Here is a 23,195-nt window from a genome sequence, read left to right on the forward strand (position 1 = left end):
GAGAAAGAATAGAGTGGATAGGGCATTTGCTTGACATATAGCTGACGTGGATTTGATCGACAGATCCCCATATGTTCCACAAGTCTGCAATGAAGTGATGTATTAGTGCAGCACCAGGAGTAAGCCCAAGCACCACCAAGTACGGTCCCGAAATCTAAATAAAAAGTAAGGAGAACTTATTCATATTTTCCTTTTATAGCTTAATCCAAAATGTTTAATTGCTGGAATAGAAAATTAAAAGAAAACCAAATACTTAAAATTCCTTCAATTTTGCTTACATATTTTTAAAACTACTCTGAAGATAACAAAATTCATACATCATAGTAAACAGATCAAAAAATGTATTTTCTTGACTCTGAAATTTAAAAAAAATGGGAGAGGGTGTGTGAATAAAATGGATCGTAGGGAAGGGAAGAAAATATTCTGATGGTAGGTTTGGTGTTAAAATGATATATGCCTGGTTATGGTCACGGTCACAGTCCTCCCATTGTTCATCAATTTGCTTGAGCGGGCCCAGTAACATCTCCATCATGAGACTTCTTGTTACTGTGTTTGGCATATTGAATAGCTTGCCAGGCTTTGCCGTTCAGGCGAGATACTCTCGGTAGCTTGCCGGGCTCTCTGAGAGGGGCGGAGAAACCGAAATGCCTGATTACAATATCACATTAATCATATTATAAATCATGGCAACAAAAATAAAATAAGTAAACATTGACAAATTTGATACTTTATAATATGACAAAACTGTAGAAAATTACATGTTCATTACATGTAATATGCCTTTGAATAATTAAAACTAAGACTGGTGAATTAAAGGGGCGTATCTGTTGTCTGATAACAAGTGTAGAGTGAAACCGGAATTCCTAATTTTGGTTTTATATATCTTCTGTATTGACAAATCATAGAAAACTAAACAACATACAGTATAAAATACATACAATATTTTGTATTATAAGTTTGGAAACCCTGAGAGTATGTTGCTGGTGTTCACAGTTTCTGCTAATGCCTGAAATCTGGCTGATTCAGATATTTCAGCTTGATTGGGGGGGCTCCAAATACACGTTCTTTTCCTCTAATGAAAGAGATTAATCGTATTAGAAAATATAGCTAACTAGATATTTGCTTTGATCAACTCTTATAGTTATATTTAAAGAAACTATATAATCTATAAGGAAATATATGATATATATGCATATATATACAAATATATAATAGGTATGAATATATACACATATATTTTAGTACTACCCTCAATTTAAGACATTCACTGGGGATATAAGAATGTCTGTTTTAGTCAAAGATGGATTGTTATACATATACATAAGTGGAAACGATAACATAAAAAATGAAGGATGAGATTTAAACCAAAGTCCTCTTGGGTTTACTTACAATTTTTTCAATACAACCCCTAATAGTTGAATGATTTAATTATTGGATAGATAAATGAAACCAATTTACTTGTTACCCTTTATTTTTATGATTAAGTCTCTCTGATTTTTTTTAAATAAATATAATTGAAAAATAGTAAATGAACTAACATGCATTTAATCCTTATTTTTGGTTAACAAATAAATTATTATAGTAGAAATAGCAAATACATGAAGTTATGAGGACTTAGGTTTAACTTAAGTTACTCTTCTATAGTTCCAGTATTAAATTAAACTCTCAGAAAAACTACTTCAATTTTAAAAAACTAAGTACTATCAAGACAAAATGTAATTTTCAAAAAATATTGCCTGAATGGGTAATTCATAATATTGTTTCGTTAATAATTTACTTGAGATAGTTCGTGAATAGATGTCTAAAACACAATTCAAGGAGGTAATTTAAATGTTTTAAAATTTAAACACTTAAATAGCTAAGGTAGATACTAAGTAAAGTAGCACTGTAGCACAGTCCTCCCGTTGTTCATCGATTTGCTAGTGCGGGCCCACTAACGTCCGCAGCGTGAGACTTGTTACTGTGTTTGGCATATTGAATACATCACGGGTAGCTTGCTAGTCTTTGCCATGCGGGTGAGATACTCTGGGTAGCTTGCCAGGCTCTCTGAGAGGGGCAGAGGAATCAAACCCAGCTTGGCCGGGCCGGCTGCACGGAAGGCAAACACCTTACCGTTGTGCTATTGCTCCAGCCCTAAGTAAAGTATAAATATAAGAATGAAGAAAAACAAAGTTAAATTCAAATTTTTTACCAAAAGCATAGTTTTTCATTATAATATGGATTAAAAATAAAAATTAAAAGCTTTTCTTGTTTACTTGCTCTATGCATTTGGCTTTACATTAAATATTATATATTTTTTCATTTTTTAATTGAATCTCCATGAGACAGAGTATTACAAAGTTGTTCATGATTGTATTTCAGTCATACAATGTTCCAACACTCATCCCTCCACCAATGTAATTTCCTAGACTAGTGTCCCTAATTGTCCTACCACCCCTTCAAACCACCCCCAACCTCAGCCTGCTTCTCTGACAGGCACCTCTCTTCTCTCCCTCTCTTTTCCTCTCATTTTAGGCATTATGGTTTGTGACACAGATGCTGGGATATCTTTGCAGGAGCAGCCATTCCCAAGTGTCTGGGGATGTGCATACCACATTTAAGGCTAGCACTGCTGGCCTCTTTAACTCTCCTTTGACACTTCATCAGCTTCTAGCCAGCGTTGAAGGAGATGAGCAAAAACAAATACGAAGACAATTTCAGACACTTTAGATTGAAGGGGTCTCTGCCTCCCTCCCTCTTCAGAAAGACAAGGTTAAAATTCTCAGAAGCAGTCCTTTCTCACAAAGAACACAAGTATCTACTCCACTGCAAAAGCAAAAATAATCAGTTAATTCTACTTGTTTATTTCATTTGTGCTCATCATTTTATAATATATCTGGATGTGTCCTGGTTTTATGTTTTTAGGGTGTTTTTTAAAGAAAGGTTGAGGTAATAAGGAATGTGAAAAATCATTTGGCAACTTACTCTTTAAATTGACTTAATGTGCATTTTGTTTTCTTTAATTCATACAATTTAAGGCTTTAACATCTTTTTTTATGACTCAGTAATAATGGCTCCAAAATATATTGATTAGTAACATTCATAATGTTTCTATGTTATACATCAATCAGCCAAGTGACTCATTAGTTTCTGACTTTAAGAACAAATGACTCAACAAAACTTGTTTTTCCTATCTAAGTGCCATCATTTCTTATCAAATTAATTAAAAAGAAGCCCAGAAATGTAAAATAAATTATTTAAAACCTATAGTTAATTTGGACAAAACTTTATTTATTTATTTTATTTATTTATTTATTTATTGAATCACTGTGGGAAAGGTTACAAAGCTTTCAGGTTTATGTCTCAGTCATGCAAATATCAAACACATTTCCCTTTACCAATACTTATTTTTTACCATGAAGAACCCCAATAAAACCCCAACCCCCACCCCTCCCCGTCCCTTTGAGGCAGATGAATTCTAGTTAACACTCTATCTGCTTTGATTAGATTCATTGTTTCAATAAAAGATTCACCACTATTATTTAGAGTTTAGCCCCCCCCCCCAAATCAGACATGCTGAAAAAGCATTGTGAAGTGATTTGCTTTCTACAGCTGGGTTCAAGAATTAAATGTTGGTTTTGGATTTCTGCTATTTTACCTATTGACCCTGGAAGTATTTCTACTGAAAGTCAGATAGTTAAGAAATTGGTTTCTGTGTTCTGGAGTCGTGGCCGTGCTGGAGAGCCGCTCGCGGGGGGCAACTGGTGGCCTCGGTAGGGCATGAAGGGCGGACCGGAACGCCCCCCTTCCCATGAGGTTTTAGTCGCCCCCACACTCCCGGCTCATACCTGCTGTCCACAAGGCTCCCATGTGGCCGCCATCTTTCTTTCCAGAGAGGAGAGGGCGAATGGGGCAACACCCTTTCCCCTCCGGCAGACTTGATGGCCTGGATCAACGCATAGTCCGTTCACTTTTCTGCTCCAAGCTGCTGGGTTCTGCATTAAGTCCTTGTGCTTCTGGGGCCATGGCCGTGCTGGAGAGCCGCTTGTGGGGGGCAACTGGTGACCTTAGTAGGGCGTGAAGGACGGACCGGAACGCCCCCAGACCCATGAGGTTTTAGTCGCCCCCACTCCCCCGGCTCATACCTGCTGTCCACAAGGCTCCCATGTGGCCGCCATCTTTCTTTCCAGAGAGGAGAGGGCGAATGGGGCAACACCCTTTCCCCTCCGGCAGACTTGATGGCCTGGATCAACGCATAGTCCGTTCACTTTTCTGCTCCAAGCTGCTGGGTTCTGCATTAAGTCCTTGTGCTTCTGGGGCCGTGGCTGTACTGGAGAGCCGCTCGCGGGGGGCGACTGGTGACCTCGGTAGGGCGTGAAGGACGGACCGGAACGCCCCCCTTCCCATGAGGTTTTAGTCGACCCCACACCCCCGGCTCATACCTGCTGTCCACAAGGCTCCCATGTGGCCGCCATCTTTCTTTCCAGAGGGAGGAGGGCGGAAGGGAGCAACACCCTTTCCCCTCTGGGCAGAAATGATTGCCTGGATTAATGCATAGTCCTTTCACTTTTCTGCTCCAAGCTGCTGGGTTCTGCATTAGGTCATTGTGCTTCTGGGGCTGTGGCCGTGCTGGAGAGCCGCTCGTGGGGGCAACTGGTGGCCTCGGTAGGGCGTGAAGGGCAGACCGAAACACCCCCCTTCCCATGAGGTTTTAGTCGCCCCCACACTCCCGGCTCATACCTGCTGTCCACAAGGCTCCCATGCGGCCGCCATCCTTCTTTCCAGAGAAGAGAGGGCGAATGGGGCAACACCCTTTCCCCTCTGGGCAGAAATGATGGCCTGGGTTAACGCATCGTCCGTTCACTTTTCTGCTCTAAGCTGCTGGGTTCTGCATTAAGTCCTTGTGTTTCTGGGGCTGTGGCCGTGCTCCAAACTTAACTCTGATTTTCAGGGAGAAAGATTGGGTGGTTTACTTCTCATTGATCACTTTGTATAGAGAGAGATGTCGTGCGGCCGCTTACGCGGCCGCGCGGTTTTAAGAAAAAGTCCTCGTTCCCGCATACTCGAGCTGTGTTTGTAGAGGCTTCTGGTCACCGGGGTTCCATCTGGGGGAGGCGGGATGCGGCACCTACTCCATCTGGAACTTGCCGGTGATCTCGGCTCTTTTTGGAACCTGTTTTTTTTTTTTTTCCTCCAGGATCTGTGGTTCCCGCACCCTCCATGTGGTCCTTCTCTTAGGCTGAATGCTTCAAAGATGGTGCTGGGGGGCGGGCTGTGGGCGTGACTTCCGGAATCAGAGGTTACCTGGGAGGTGTAGTCCGGCAGATTTGAGAAAAAGTCCTCGTTCCCGCATACTCGAGCTGTGGACAAAACTTTAAACTTATGTATGTAACCTATGCTTATCATAAATGATGGTTCTTGAGTTCTATATTTGAGACAAATGTGCCTTTCTAACCTTTAATTTGATATGGTGTAGTTCTTTGAATTTATTTCTCAACTCTTGTGTCTTATTTCCTAATTGCAAGCAATAATCTATGAAAAAGATGGTTCTGATGTCGGTGGGCCCCACGGGTGACTTATATGAAGCGGGGAGGAGAAAGATAGTCACTTTCTCCCCATCCGCCTCTGCCACTCGGGACCCAGGGTTGCTGGGTTCTTGTCTCGCCTCGCAGAAAGGAATTTCAGGAGTAGACAAGCAGTGAAGTAAATAGATTTTATTTGGAGGATTTTTAGGTATGGAGGGAGGGAGAGAGAGTGAGAGAGTAAAGTTAGACACGAAAGCATGAAAGTACACATCTCAAGAGGGGAGATGCGGGCGACACATGTGCTAGGGCACCACATGTGCTCGGCCACGTGGGCACAAGCAGCACATGGGCTCGGGCAGCAAATGCGCGCCCTTCCTTTGTTCAAGGTGGCCTTTATAGGGTTCCTCCAACCTGCCCCCACGTGGGGCTTCTTCCCAGGTAAATGTCCCGTTGCTAAGGAGGTTGCCAGGGAGGATGGGTGTGGTGATGGTCTTCTCTAGAATTAGTACTTCTGAGTTCAACCTGGTTCCAGCACTCGAGTGTTCCACATAGACAGACAGACAGACAATGAACTGACTAAAAACACGTACATGTGCACCACTCACTGACTTCTCTAGAATTCCTACTTCTGATTTCAACCTGGTTCCAGCACAACCTGTTCTACACAGACAGATAGACAGACAATGAACTGACTAAAAACCACATGTACATATGCACACGTCTGCAGTTGATCGATAAACCGGCAAAATAAACTATGACAAAGTTGTTGAAACCTAAGGTGGTCAGATGTTGGATGTTACCATATTTTGGTCAAGGCTAGTTCTGAGGCAGGGAGCTAGTATCATAATCTTGCATTTTCCTGCCTCCTCTGCTTTGATAATCCTATTTCCTGGCCTTTTGTTCCTAGAGGAGCTTCTTTGGGTCTGTTGCTGGAGCCAGGTAAGGGTCTTATCAAGCCTTAGTTCCTGTTTTCCTATTTTCTGCAGGGCTGGCTTTTGTCCTTGCCTCCGGAGGGGGCCCTCCCTGTCTACCTGCCTACATCAGTTCCTTGGCAAAACTTTTCTTCAGGTCTATCCAGGGGACTCGAACCCCTTTACTCTGGCCTCTCCCGAGGGTACTCTAACCCCCCATAAATTGGCCTTCACTTTGGCTTCTTCCAAGGGGACTCTAACCCCTCGTGGATAGGCCTTCACTCAGAGGCTCATTGGATTTGGACCATCTCCACCAATGGCCTCTGCTTCCACCGCAGGCGTCCCTGGGCAGACCTGGCATCAGGTAGACCCACAGCTGTGTGCCCGAGCCTAACCTAGTGCTGTGGTCTTAAAACTCTCTCCTTGAAAAAAGTTCTGCCTTCTCTCAGCCTGCTACATCTTCCCTGCTTTTTGCTGGCTTGCAGCTTTTCTTAGGCTTCTTACCTGCCTTTTACCCCTTTTTTTTTTCCTTTCTTCCTTACATCTGGACTGCCTTCATTAGCATTTGAATTGACCTCTAGCTGAGACTGGGTGGGGAAAAGGATTTTCTACCTGTAAATTGATCTGCCTTAGTTTCCCAGAGTTTTCTCACCAGTGGGTTTCCTCCCTTCCCTCCAGTAGTGGACGGTGACGCGAGACACCGTCACCGTCCACTACGGTGTACTAAGCAATAAATATTATATGTGGCGGATAGTTAGAGCTCTCAGTCTATGAGGTTAATAGTGCCCTGACCCCATGATTTTTCTTTATTGTCCTTCCTTCCTTCCTTCCTTCCTTCCTTCCTTCCTTCCTTCCTTCCTTCCTTCCTTCCCTCCTTCCCTCCCTCCCTCCCTCCCTCCCTCCCTCCCTCCCTCCCTCCTTCCCTCCCTCCCTCCCTCCCTCCTTCCCTCCCTCCCTCCCTCCCTCCCTCCCTCCTTCCTTCCTTCCTTCCTTCCTTCCTTCCTTCCTTCCTTCCTTCCTTCTTCTTTCCACCTGTCAAATGCTGCATTAACATTTATAACACTTTAAAGCATTATATCCTTAATGTTTACTAACTTCCTTTAAAAAATAAACTAAAAAAATAAACAAAAATAAATAAATAATGGGATGGAGAGCAGTGACTAACATGCATGCTTTGCATTAGGTCAACTAGGTTTGATTCTGGCACCATTTATGGTCCTCAAGCCCCACTGGAAGTGATCCTTGAGCATAGGAGTATGTCCTGTGTGCAGTTGGTTGTGGCCCTCAAATCAAAACTAAAATAAGTAAAACAACCTTTAGTAGAAAAACGATTTTTTCACATCTTGATCCTGACAACTGGAGTGTTGTGCTAACTTTGCAGTCTACAGCCCACCCCTCTCTCCCCAAAAAGATGAACTGAAATCCATTTAATGTATCACACAGTTGGATAAGAAAGATCTCCAAGAATTGTAAGCATGACTCTGCTGCTTCGGTTGCATCATACTTTTTTGTTGTTTTTTTTGTTTCTGGGGGTCATAACTGGGGATGATCAGGGTTCAATCCTGGCTCTGTACTTAAATATAGTTCCTGCAGGTGCTGTGGGATCATATGGAATGCCAGAGATTGAACCTGGATTGTATGCTCGAGCGGGCCCAGTAACGTCTCCATTGGAGACTTTGTTGTTACTGTGTCTGGCATATCAAATACTCTCGGTAGCTTGCTGGGCTCTCCGAGAGGGGCGGAGGAATCGAACTCGGGTCGGCCATGTTGGCCGCTTGTAAGGCAAACGCCCTACCCGCTTTGCTATCGCTCCAGCATGAAAGGCAAAAGGCCTTATCTACTGAACTATCTCTCCAGCGCCCTGGTTGTCTTTTTTTTTTCTTCTAGGTCACACCCAGCGATGCACAAGGGTTACTCCTGGCTCATGCACTCAGGAATCACTCCAGGTGGTGCTCAGGGAAACCATATGGGATGCTGGGAATTGAACCTGGGTCGACCCCGTGCAAGGCAAATGCCCTACCCACTGTGCTATCACTCCAGCCCCTGGTTGCCTCATTTTTAATGGGAAATAAAAATTGGAAGATAAACTCACTTAATTCTAGCTATTTGTGAGGATAAAATCAGGTTTCAGTTATAGTTTCAGTTTTCATATACTTTATCGATTAAAAGTAAAGTGCTGAATTGAATGATACTGTTAAAATGTTTGCAATTTATTATAACAATTTTTTTAAAACTGATATATATTAATTCAAAGAGATAATTCCTATTGAATAGAGTAGGGAAACAATTTTCTCATACAATTGCAGTGATTGTTTGCATATAGAATATCACCATTCTGAATCATTGTTTGCTGAAGAGATTCCTGTACTTGCAAATATTCAAATATTATATACTCTAAATTTCAGTGTGAATACTTTAGTTTTCCCTTTGGCCCTTCAGCTTTATCTCCCTATTTTAATTTACCATTTCCTCCTGTCATCTTTATCCCTTTTCTCCTGCGTGTCCCACTCTGGCTTCCTTTTTATTTTTCCTTGTAATCTTGCTCTGCACATGCTACTTTTCCTGAGCCAATTTGTCTCACAGAATGGAAGTGACTGCTTATCAATGGGAGGGGGACTACGCCCCCACAGATCTGTTCTCTTATGATAAGCAGGCAGTTGTTGATTGGACAGGGCACACTTGGCTCTTATTTCTTCTAGATTAAACTGAGCATCAGGAACTGAGCCACACTATGATGAAGCAGGGAGACACAGCCAACACGGATAGTTGGGAATGTTTGGGATAGGATAAATATTACTGAGAGCCTAAACCTTAATGCTTCCCCTGAGTTGGTCATCTTGTCACAGGGTTTTCTCATTGATGATTTTTCAGCATATCCCTGATAGAGTCACACTGACAGATAATTTCATGTACCTAAATGTTGAAAAAAACTAAGTTTTCCTCTGCAGGTTCTCATCAAAAGAACCCTCTGTTAGCACCAGGAATTCCATATTGTTTTATCACTGTTTTTACAAGTAAACAAACAAAAAACAAGAGCTCAGAATTTATTTGACCTATTTTTGACATTTCATAGTCAATAGGACTTTTCATAATATAAGGTAAAAGCTAGTGATTCATTTTATTTAGGTACACAACAGGCATTTTAATTAAGAAATTATTTGCAGCTCTCTGCCAGTGAACATGATGCTTTTGACCCCACAGCTGTGTGTAGTTGTTGCTAGATCTGCTAATCAGTGACCCTGGATCATCATAGCACTGTTTGTACAAATAACTTTGCTTGACAACTGAGGCCAGTGTCTCTTTGCTAACTATTTTTCATTAATGTTCTTTAATCTTTCCCCAAAGGATTAGGCTGCTACCATATGTTTACAAGGTGTGTTAAAAGGTACAGGATTTTTCTATGGAAGAATTTTCTGAAGAGATTTTTATCATGCAAATTATTGCAAGAATACATGACAGTCACCATTAGAACTAGTTGAAAGCAAATTGCTGAGCCCCATGCACCAATTTTGATTCAGTTGGTCTGTGGGGCTAGTAAGGGTCAAGATTTTGCATTTCCAATATATTCTCAGGTGTTTCAGAAGCTGCTGGTGCCAGATCACAGTGAGGGTCCCATGAATATACCTCATACACTAAAAGTATGTTTGGGTGCAAAGATTATTATTACTCAGAATCTTGTCACTTCTTACCGGCTCTCCTGAGCATGATTTTATAACTAGAGGACACATTTCAGACTGGTTTTACAAGTTCACAATCTATCCAGTGTCTCCTGTGTTATTGGGATTCCTGGGATGCATCATAATGCTTATTTTTCTTCTCTTTCTCTCTTTCTCTCTATCTCTCTTGTTTCTAGAACACATTTGGCAGTGGTCAGGGCTTACTTTGATTTGGGGGACCTAAACCCCATTTCTCTTTTCTATTATAATGTTTAAAATATCTCTCAAAGCCAATGTTATAACAAATAATACTTCAAACAACACTAATGGGATATTTGGTTAAAAACAAATCTGGAAGGGCTGATTTCCATCCCAGCACCACACGATCTCTTATACACCACCAGGTGTGCTCCTGGTTCCCCCCAGTTCAAATTAGGATAAATTGCTGACTAACAACCAAATGATTAGGCTGATGTAGATTGGCCAAGAACCACAAGAAGCACATTGCTGGGAATGTGCTGCTACACTACTGCCACTAATAAAAAAAAAAAAACCTGAAAGATACAGAACTGAAGAATGAACAAAAATAAATATTACTTATCATCTCTAGTGCAAACACACATATTTGCACTCTATAGCCAAACAATCCTTCCAGTTAGGTAGTTAGATACTATTATCCTCAGTTTGTACGTGAAATTCTATAGAGACATTAATTTATCTATGGTTTCACATTTAATTCTCAATGGAAAATGTAGTGCTGAACATAAATACACAGAGGGTGGCACTTGCAACAAAGCACCACAAAAATTTATTTTTAGAGTTTGAAATACTAAAATACAGAAATCATTGTAATAATCATCATGGAAAGGTTTTTTTTAATTCATCTCATTTATTTTACATAGAACCTATTTTTAGTTTCCATTTTAAAGGCAATATTTATATTTGTTTGTAAGAAATTTGCAGTGGTTGAGATATCTAAAATTATTTTTTAATAAATTTTTGGGGCTGGAGCGATAGCACAGCGGGTAGGGCGTCTGCCTTGCACGCAGCCAACATGGCCGACCCGAGTTCGATTCCTCTGCCCCTCTCGGAGAGCCTGGCAAGCTACCGAGAGTATTCCATATGCCAGACACAGTAACAACAAAGTCTCCAATGGAGACGTTACTGGGCCCGCTCGAGCAAAGTTTTGGGTCACATCCAGTAATACTCAGAGGTACCTTCTTGCTCTGCATTCAGGAATTACTCCTGGCAGTGCTCTGGGATACTGGGATCAAATCTGCAGGCAAATACCTTACTGGCTGTACTATATTTCGGGCACTTGAGATAGCTAAAGTTCCTTTTTTCTCTATTCCTTTTGAAAAATCTCGATTTCAAGGGTATATTATAAAACTAGGGCTGGAGTGATAGCACAGCGGGTAGGGTGTTTGCCTTGAACGCGACTGACCTAGTCAATCTGAGTTTTTGATTCCTCCGCCCCTCTCAAAGAGCCCAGCAAGCTGCTGAGAGTAACTTGCCCGCAGGGCAAAGCCTGCCAAGCTCCCCATGACGTATTTTTATGTCAAGCACAGTAACAACAGGTATCACAATGGAGACATTACTGGGCCCTCACGAGCAAATCGATGAACAACGGGAGGATAGTGACAGTGACAGTGACTTGCTCCTAACAGTCTAATCACTGTCTTGCACAGTATTTCCACAATACATGATGCAGATTAATATATCAATGTATATAGCACCATCATATGGAAATAATACAGAGATAATCATATAAAGATCATTCTCCCTCTATATAATTGTCTACCAGATCCTTTCTTTTTAATTACAAATACCTTCTTAAAATAGAAATTAAGTGCCTTTTAAAATAGAAAGTGCAATTAACTTGAAATACTTTTACACCCCTGCTTAAATTCCCATTACCAGCTTATGTTTTATTTTTCTCTTCCTGCTTCCCACATTAAGCTTTCCTAGATCATACTCTTAATTTAATGTTCACGATTTACAGTAAAATAAATGAATCAACTGACTTACTCAAACTCTTTAAACCTTTACTACTGTTTTTATTTTTTGTCTTCTCTTTAGCAATTGAGAAAGAATATCTACTCTAAACAGAGTAAAACCCAACTCTTATTTTCATCATATGTTAGTCAACTTTCAATTTTTTTTCTCTTTTCTATTTTTTTGTTTGTAAGCCACACCCAGTGGTTCGGAGGGTTTATTTCTGATTCTGTTCCAGGATTCAAGGGACCATGTGGTGTCAAGGATTGAACTTGGGTTTGACTGTTTGAAAGGCAAGTGCCTTGGCCCCTGTGCTATCTCTCTAGTCCAATGTTCATTTTATGTATTCACTTCACTTGATTGTTTCTTACATTGACCAGATCAGTGTTATTTCTAGGGATATCCATGAGGGTAACTCTAGATTAAAGTAACATTTGATTCTAAGGATTCAGTAAAGAATATTGTTCTTTCGGGGCTGGAGCGATAGCACAGTGGGTAGGACGTTTGCCTTGCACGCGGTCGACCCGGGTTCGATTCCCAGCATCCCATATGGTTCCCTGAGCACCGCCAGGACTAATACCTGAATGCAAAGCCAGGAGTAACCCCTGAGCATAGCCGGGTGTGACCCAAAAAGCAAAAAACAGAATATTGTTCTTTCCATGGTAGGTGGCCATTAACCAATTACTAGAGGACCCAATGGAACAAAAGATGGAGAAGGAGTGATTCCTGCTTTTTCATGCTGTCTGTTTAAGCAGAATATTTTTCCATAGACTGGGGTTTACACAAGTTCACCTCTGATTCTCAGATTCTCAGACTTTTAGCCGCCAACTTAGGCATTGTCAACTTTTCCTTTTCTTATTGAAATTTCCATTCAAGTTTAGGTAAATGATTATAATAATTCTAATGTTTGTGCTTTTGATGTACAAAGTTACTACACCTTCACCACCACAAAAATGCCCAAGAACCTCATTAATGTTGTAATGTTACTCTAGTTCTCTTCCTCCTTCACATCTCGTTCCCCCATTTCTTGATAATCTTGGTTTTGTGAACAAAAAAACATAGCTTTGCAGTCATTTGACTCACATAATTTCTTACTTTTTTTTTGCTATATAACATAAATGAACAAGATTGTCTGGAATTTGTCTGTCTCCCTCTGATTTATTTAACATGATAACCTTCAGTTCTATCCAAGTCGTAGCACTACTAACTTTGTTTTCTTAAGCTGTAGTCTTCTCTGCTTCTATAATTACTTGAGTGACTTTCATATATTTATATATGTATGAGTATATAAATATATGCCCATATATCTTCCTACATATATATGTATGTATATAACATATACATACATATATATTTATATAGGCAGATATAAGCAGATAAGGATATATTTATATATTGTACATCTAGATAGGCAGATAGGTATGTGATAAATGTGTGTATATATTTGTGTGTTTGGATCTATATGCATATATATTGTTATGACTAGAAAATCCAAACAAATATAGTATTTATCTACCAATCAGATTATTTGTTTCCTTTGGTATGCAAAATGCACCATAAATCCTCATAAAAGCACAGTGTCTCCTTTGGCCATTTTTTCCTTGTCTTGAGCTAGTATTCTGTTCCTACTTACATAAAAAATTCTTACAGCTGTGATTTATAAACCCTACTTTACTTTATAAAAATAACCCATTTCCTTAAATCATGCCATTTTTCAGATGTACCTTTTCCACTAGAGTGTTCTTTGTCAGACTCACATAAGATTTCCACATTATCATAGTCAGTAGTTACCTCCTCTCTTGTTTTAGGTTGCCCTTAGTTTACTCTGTCAACTTCTTTGATAATCAATTTCAGGATCCGGTAAGTTAGTACAGAGATGAAAGACTTTGTCTTGCATGTGGTCAACCCTCGTTCAGTTATAATTGTCTATGAACCACCAAAAGTGTACCTGAGCCCAGAGGCAGGGACACAGAGGAATGAGCCTCAAGCATTGCTGTGTGTGGTCTTTCCCTCAACTACCTTGAAAAAAAAAACATAAATTATATTTTGGGCTGGAGCGATAGCACAGCGGGTAGGGCGTTCGCCTTACAAGCGGCCAACATGGCCGACCAGAGTTCGATTCCTCCGCCCCTCTCAGAGAGCCCGGCAAGCTACCGAGAGTATTCGATATGCCAAACACAGTAACAACAAAGTCTCCAATGGAGACGTTACTGGGCCTGCTCGAGCAAATATTCTTCTCAGGTTCTTTAATGTTTCTTCTCCATTTAGACTTCTGCATATTGGAGAAGTTCAGGATTGGGACCTTATCATTTGCTACTCTCTGTTGTTCTTATTTTTTTTCTCCACTGATAAATGAATTTCAACTTTGTCTATGAGCAATATCTTTTCCTGAATTCTAAAATTTAAAAACTATATATATGTACAAATCTTTGAGGGCTATAGTTTTATAGAATTCTCATAGAAACCTCATAGTTATCAAGAAAAATCTGAGTTTAAGAAACTCTTTCTCCCCTTCATAGTTAATGATAAAAGCATTAATCACTTTCTTACACAAAGAGTCTTATCCTGATTATTTATCCCTTCCTCTCTAACTGGTATCATCTTATCCCTCAGAACTCACAACTTTCTTCATTTTTTTCTTCCAAACTTTTTCTTGAATGTGGCCTTGCTTTCTGTATCTACTTCTCCTTCAAAATAGGTGGTCACACTTTTATGTACTGCTCTGTCTTCTCTTATGGTTTTTCTGATTTCACTCTCAACCTTACGAATCTCTTCTGTACACAGTACCATTTTTTAACAAAACTAAATAACGTTATGTCATAACTATATTCAAATCTCTTAGTACTTTTAATGATTCAAATATCACTGTATCACTGTCATCCTGTTCATTTATTTCCTCGAGCAGGCACCAGTAACGTCTCTATTCGTCCTAGCCCTGAGATTTTAGCAAGTGCCACATTCGAGGCTCCTTCAGGGTCAGGGGAATGAGACCCATCATTGTTACCGGGTTTTGGCATATCGAGTACACCATGGGAAGCTTGCCAGTCTCTGCTGTGTGGGCAGGACACACTCGGTAGCCTGTCGGGTTCTCCAAGAGTGAGAACTAGAAAATAAGAAGTCGCTCGACTGGCCGTGTGCTTCCTGGAGCAGGGTTTTATAGTCCCTGGATCTTGGCCATTGATGGGATAACACAGAGCCAGGGCAGTTGGTGGGTGTAACGCCTAGCTACTGGAAGATAGAGGATCTGGGTGGAGGAGGCCCAGTCCCGATCCGAGCAGACTTGTAGATCTCAGTCCTGAGTCCCACACACCTGGGTTTCTCTGCCGATTTCTCCATGCATGAGCTCATCTGAACGTGTGGAGAGTGGCCTTAAGCATGGCTGTGGCTGGTTCCAGAGGTCTTCAGTTGCTGCAGCTCTGCTCGGGGTGGGGAGGGAAACTCAATCCGCCCCCCTCACTAAGCATGCTGCAACTATATTGATATTTTTAGTTTTTCAAATATGTCCAACTCATTCATTCTTCATACTATTTTTTCATGACTTTTTGTCTGTCAGTAACTCTTTGTTTAATCAACTTTGTTTATGTCTCAGTTTAGTCATGGCCCCTCTAGAAGGAACATCAATAACTATATTTTTAACCCTTTATATAACCTTAATCATATCACAATATTGTTTCATTGTAGATGATTACAGTTAAAATAATATATAAGTGTGCTTTCATTTGAATTTTTGCAAGTTCTTCAACTGAGCTTCAACTCTTCTTTGCTAGCTACCTATTTTTATGATTTCCCATGATGAAAGCAGAATTACAAAAGAATAGTTATATAATTAAAAATAAAATTTGCTTTTAGAAATATGCATTGCATTATAGAAGCATTAAAGTAATGTACTGCAAAGAATACTGTTCTTTAATAAGGAAGTGTTGATTGGTAAAGTCATTTTAAAAAGTGACTTTAAACTCATTACATTAACAAAGTAATAAAGTTACATTCCATGAGGTTTAGAAGTTTAGCCAATAATTAAGCTTTACACTGCTTATCTATGTATATAGCCCTTAGAAGTTCCTCTAAAAACTCAAAGTAAGTCAACGTAGACTGAACTTTGGCAAATGGTAAATAAGATGTCTTCTTTTGGTGTAATTTGGGGTATTTGACTATACTAGGACATACTCAGGAAGTACTACTGGATCTCCCATTAGGAATTTATCCTAGGAGGGCTGAGAGGGTTATATGGGGTATCTGAGATCAAATCCACACTGGTCGCCTACCAGGCAAGTACCCTACCTGCTGTCCTATAACTCTGGCTCTGAACAAGATTTCTATCTAAATAAATATTGAACTTATTTACTATCATGAAAAGATGTTAAAACAATAAAAGAAAGATTTACATGAAACTTTTTGAGACTAGAGCAAATTTCAAATTTAATCAAACCAAAGGATGTTGAGAAATTCTAATTTGTACATGTTTCAATAGACATTTAATCTGTAGCTGTCACACTGTCCTCCCATTGCTCATCGATTTGCTCGAGTGGGCCCAGTAACATCTCCATTGTGAAACTTGTTGTTACTGTGTTTGGTATATCGAATACATCATGGAGAGCTTGTCGTCAGGCTTTGCTATGCAGGCTAGATACTCTCGGTAGCTTGCCGGACTCTCTGAGAGGGGCGGAGGAATCAAACCCAGGTCAGCCATGTTGGCCGTGTGCAAGGTAAATAAAGGCCTTACCGGCTGTGCTATCGCTCAAGCCCAGACATTTAATCTACAATAATAAATTAAAAAAATAAGTGGATGAATTTTTTTATTCTTTATCTCATCAGATATTTTGTTTTATTTAATTTTCACTGATTGATATTTTGTGTTTTTCAAACACCACACCCATTACCTGTATGTCCACCTCCCTAACCCAAGGACCCCAAAGTCCCTCCCTTTTAATCTGCCCCTCTAACTCACTTTAATGGTGTGGATCCGTGGTCTTGTTGTGTTATCCTACCTTGCTTTGTTTCTTTAAATCCAATGTATGAGAGATCATTCTGTGTCTGCCTTTTTCTTTCTGACTTCACTCAGCATGATACCGTCTAGTTCGATCAATGTTGCTCAAATAGCCTCATTTTGTTCTTTCTTAGAATTACATTGTACCCTAGCGTGTATATCTAACACAACTTCTTCATAATTGGGCATTTTGGGTTGTATACATATCTTGGATGTAGTAATAAGTATGGTCAAGTACCTAGATATGCCTATATCCTTTAAAACTAATGCTCTTTGAAATGACTCAGAAAGAAAGGGATAGACATAGAAAGATTGCATTCATCTGGGGAACATAAAGTAACAAAATAGGAGACTAACACCCAAGAATGGCCGAGATTAGTACCAGGAATTTTACTCCATGGCTTGGAGGCCAACCACACATGCTAGGGGAAAAGGAAGCTCAGATAGAGAAGGGAACACCAAATAAAGGTTGTTGGGAGGATCCTCCCAGGATGGGAGAAGCATGCTGAAAATAGACTATAGACCAAACATGATTGTCACGCATTGCCTCTTTTGAAAACCACAACACCCAATAAGAGAGAGAGAACAAAAGGGAGTGCCCTGCCACAGAGGCAGGGTGGGATGGGGTGTATGGGGGGTGGGAGGGATACTGGGATCTGTGGTGGTAGGAAATGGATACTGGTGGAGGGATGTGTATTTGATCATTGTATAATTGAAACCCAAGCAAAAAAAATTGTAAGTCTACAACTGTACCTTATGATGTCTCACTAATAAAAATTTAAACAAAACAAAACAAAACGAATGCTCTTGAGTTTGGAGGACAAATGCAAAAACAAGTGATATCACTGGGTTGTATGGTATTTCTATTCCTATGTTTTGGATAAGTCTCCATATTGTTTTACATAGAGGCTCAATCAGATGACATTCCCACCAGCAGGGGATGAGGGTTTCTTTCTCACCACAACCTCACTGGCTGTTTTCAGACTTTTTGATATGTCACCAGCTATTTTATTTATTTATTTATTTATTTGCTTTTTGGGTCACACCCAGCGATGCTCAGGGGTTACTCCTGGCTCATGCACTCAGGAATTACTCCTGGCGGTGCTCGGGGGACCATATGGGATGCTGGGAATCGAACCCGTGTCGGCCATGTTGGCTGTGTGCAAGGCAAACGCCCTACCTGCAGTGCTATCGGTCCAGCCCCAATGTCACCAGCTATTTTAAACTGTAGATCACCTTAAATATAATTTCACAAAACTAAATGTGAGATTCAATGATGCATTTGTAATATTAGCTGCTTGATAATAATTTTAACGTGATACATTTTAATATTCTAGTAATGCATATTTTCACACATTAACAGTTATAATAGAGGTATATTTGTGATCCATTGGTTGTAACAATTGACAAACAAAAAAATCAAATGAGTAGCATATGCATATAAGTGCCAGGAATGTATAGAATGCAGTGAAATTCTAAATCACAAATGATACAGCTTCTTATAACTGAAAGAGTTTATATACTTCTTAGCCTGAGGCTTTCAGGAAGAAAGGAAAGTGAACAAATTTACCAATTAATTGGGTAAGATAACAGAATCCTCATTCCTTTCCCTCTCTTTCTTAGAGGCTGGACTCTAAGTTGGTCAGTATCAGAGGAACACATTTCAGAAAAACTCAGAGAAGTAAGAGAGTTTCCTAGAACATAGTTTTGTAAGTTGATTGCTATATCTAGAGACTTGATTTGGGGTTTTTTATTGTTGTTTTGTAGGCAATGCTGTGGGGGGGGAGGGGCTTTGGGGTGGGAGGGTTGGGTCACACTCAGTGGTTCTCAGTACTGCACGCAGGGATCATTTCTGGTGCTTCTTGGGTGACTTTATGGGATTCCAGGGATGGAACCCCAGGTTGGAGGCATACAAAGGAAGTTCCCTACTTGCTGCACTGTCTCTCCAGTGGCCCTAGTTTCTTATTTGTTGTATCCTCAATAATAAAAGGAAGTTCTAATGTGAATTTTACCTTTTGTGAAGTTAACATAGTATGAATAGTAGGCTTACAATCCCAATATTGATTAGCTTAAATCTCCAATTAAAATTCTTTAGGTTAATCTTTCTCTTAAAGTACCATCTATTAATGATAACAAACCAAGACTATTTTTGCCCTCCCCATCCCATTCCAAACTGAATGCAATAAAAACATCTTATGAAGTCAGTCTTATTTTTCTTTTGCTCCTTCCTGGTAAGCATTTTGTTACCCACAAGAAATAAAACATTAAAGCTAAAATTTGTTCTTATACCCCCCTTTTTGGTCATAGTGTCTAGACTAAGTATTTTCAAATGTAAATACTAAATAGTTTGATGGAACAATCCTCCAGACTTCTACATATACCCAAGATTTCTAGTGTCAACTATAATAACAGTAAAATTATAAAATAACAAGAAAATTGGAAGGAAGAGACCACTTCAAATTATCTTCTGACACAAAATGATTTCAGTGAGTACTCATTATCACACTCAGAATTGATAATTTAGTAGAAGTGTTGAAAAATTCACTAAAAGCTATTTAACTTAGAGTTGTGATTACATTTAAGGAAAAGATACCAATTAAAAACAGTCCGAGCGGCTGGTTCTCTGTGCTAAGTCCTTGTGCCTCCGGGGCCGTGGCCGTGCCGGAGAGCCGCTCGTGGGGGGCAGCTGGCGACCTTGGTGGGGCGTGGGGGACGGCCCCGGAGGCACAAGGACTTAGCACAGAGAACCAGCGACTTGGAGCAGAAAAGCAAATGGACTTGTGTTGATCCGCGCCACCAAGCCTGCCCGGAGGGGGAAGGGCGTTGACCGGCCCGCCCGCTCCTCTCTGGAAAGAAAGATGGCGGCCGCACGGGAGCCTTGTGGAAAGCGGGTTTGAGCCGGGCTCGGGGGAGCGGCGGGGACCTCATGGGAAGGGGGGCTTTGTGGGCCGTCCCCCACACCCCACCGAGGTCGCCAGCTGCCCCCCACGAGCGGCTCTCCGGCACGGCCACGACTCCAGGGCACAGAAATCCATCTCTTAACTAGCTAACTTTTAATAGAAATTCTTCCAGGGTCAATAAGTAAAATAGCAGAAATTCAAAACCGCGGGGCCGCTATCGCGGCCGCGCGACCTCATTTTATTCTTAAACCAAGTTGTAGAAAGCAAATCATTTCACAACGCTGTTTCAGCATGTCTGATTGGGAGGGGGGGGTGGGTCGTAAGCTCTAAACAATAGTTGTGCATCTTCTATCGAAATAATCTATCTAGTCAAAGTAGATAGAGTATTAACTAGAACTCATCTGCCTCGCAAGAATTGGGAGGGGTGGGAGGTGGGGGTCTATTGGGGTTCGGGGTTAAAAATGAGTATTGGTAAAGGGAAATGTGTTCGGTATCTACATGACTGAGACCTAAACCCGAAAGCTCTGTAACTTTTCCCACAGTGATTCAATAAATAAATAAATTATAAAAAAAAAAAAAGGAAAAGGAAAAAAAAAAAAAAAAAAAAAAACAGTCCGAAAAAAGTGGCACTTTGAAGAGTCTGAGTTGGTCCTAATGAAAGTTTCTCTGCTGTCAGGTTAAATTACTCACTTGGCATTAACAGGGCAATACATCAAAATTCATGTTTACAGAGGTTTTGTTGAGCCTTTTTAATGTAGTCATGGTTGATTAATTTCCCAAATAGTAGAAAATTTTCCATAGGTTTTATTGTTCCTCTTTCACAAAATTCATGCTGATGTGATGGAGTGTATATATTACCTCTGCAATAAACTTTCAGGTGTGGTCAGAGGGACTCTTATGAATAAGAAAGTCACTAATAACTTGAGAAATTTCAAGTTATTGGCGGGAAATTTTTGGTTGGGCATATATACCTTCCAGGTATCTAGGCAATTTCAATCCTGTCAATGGCAAAAGCCAAATTCTGTATATGCAATTAGACAACAGCAGAAACCTCACATATTCTTTCTCTTGTAGTGTTCTTTCAATGGTTTGCTCTTTCATAGTCTGGGATTGAAGTAAATGTTGTGACTTTACAGAAATCATTTCTGATTTTTCTCTCTCTCTGATTTTTCTCTGATTTTTCTCTCTCTCTGATTTTTCTCTCTCTCTGATTTTTCTCTCTGATTTTTCTCTCTGATTTTTCTCTCTCTCTGATTTTTCTTTCTCTCTCCTTTCCTTTCTTCCTTCCTTTTTCCTTCCTTCTTCCTTTCTTCCTTCTTTCTTTTTTCTTTATTTCTTTCTTTCTCTTTCTTTTCTTTTTTCTTTCTTTCTCTCTCTTTCTCTCTTTCTTATTTTTTAATATTAGAATATAATGCAAAGAATCAGAATCACATTTATTTTAAGCCATTTTATCCCAAATATATTTGACATGTAGTAGGAGTACTAATATTCGTTGGGGAGGGGGTTATATAGTGACATTCAGAAGCTACTCTTGGCTCTATTTTTAGTGGTTGCTGCAGGTGGTTCTCAGGAGACCCTGCTGTGCTAAGGCTGGAACTCTGACCTCCTACATGAAAGCATATGCTACTCCTATTGAACTGTCTCTACAGCTTCAAAGATACTTCCTAATGAATATGAATTAGTCAACAGACTCTAAATTTTGTGGCAGCTTTCAGGGACTAACACCTTTGGAATGAATTAATCTCCAGAATCCAGTAGGGTGTCTGTAACATACAAGGCTCACAATTAGTGTGTGTTTAATGAGTGAAAATGAATTAAAGATAGCTGCTTTAGATTCAGGCTTAGAAATATTAAGAGATTAAGATGTTACACACTTTAGGAAAGTTTCTATGGAACTATTATAGTAAATTAATATATTATAAAGGCATTTACTGAATTTATATATTTTGATAATTATTCTCCATTTAAACAGTTCAAGTTTATTTACATACACAGACAGAAATTTAAACACTATACATAATGGATTTATCACAAAAATAATTGTTTTGTTTGTTTTGTTGTTAAGTAGCAGAACTCTGGGGACTCACAGCCAATGATAGCAATGCTTAGACCAGCAGTAAGGAGTCCAGTGCTTGGATGGATTATAGAGTGGGCCCCATAATGTTCAAAGTTCATTCAAATAACAAGACGGGGTCCCTGGAAGTCCATACAGTTTTGGAGCTTAAATTCAGAACCTCTCACGCCACTGCAGCTATCTCCCTGACCCTAAAAGAAGTTATTTTAGAGCCTAAAGATTTTTTTTATTTTCAAAATATTGTTCACAATATTTTGACACCAGTCCCACCACAATAACACCTTTCTACCACCATTATTTTGAATCTCCAATCACCACTCAAACCTGCTCAACAGGTAGATGCTAGTAATTTTTTTGAACTGCCTAGTCTGAATAACATAGCACACTCTTAGAAATCTAAAATTTTAGAAAATTAGGGTCTGGAGAAATCTCATACAGTGAGCTTCTAGGTTCTGAGGTTCTTTTGTGTGTCTCTAGATCATGGCCATTAATGAGCTTAAATAGTCACCTGAGGCAGCTCCAGGCCATGGCATACAGGGTTCCATAGGAATGGGAAGATGGGAAGGAGCAACCCATGCCCTATCTCATGAGATCTGGAGTTTGCCATCACTAATCCTGAGAACCTGGGCTTTTCAATGGGTTCTGAGAAATGGCAGCCACTGGGATTCCTAGGTCGGTGGAGGGAAAACTCCGGCTCCCATTTGAGGCACCCCAGTGAAATCAGCCTGGTGCAAAGTCTGGAGGCATCTCTGCAGCGAGCATCTTGGCTCAAGATTCTTTTGTGTGTATCTTAGAGCCTAAAGATTTACAAGTTTATGCCTCCTGTGCCAGTTCTTGAACTATGATCTTGAAAAACTCTTGGAATAATTAGTGCCCATATATTTGTTTTCCAAAAAAATCCGGGAATAATACTTTTGGCATGAATTTGGTGACACTGTGAAAACTAGCCTAATGTTTGCTGTATAGAAACTGTTAAACAATTTTAAAAGAATAGGAATTCTGTTCCCACAACCATTGAGCTGCATTCTCTCTTTCTCTTATTCCTTAATGGGTATTATTGCTCACATTATTTATAGAAAGTTCAAAGATAAGTACACCGATTTGTTTTTAAAGACTATCACATGTGTATTAATATTTTATGTAAGTATAAACACTAGTCAGTCATACA

The sequence above is a fragment of the Sorex fumeus genome, unplaced genomic scaffold (assembly GCF_029834395.1).
Source record: "Sorex fumeus unplaced genomic scaffold, SorFum_2.1 ptg000035l, whole genome shotgun sequence".
In the NCBI taxonomy this organism is placed as follows: Eukaryota; Metazoa; Chordata; class Mammalia; order Eulipotyphla; family Soricidae; genus Sorex; species Sorex fumeus.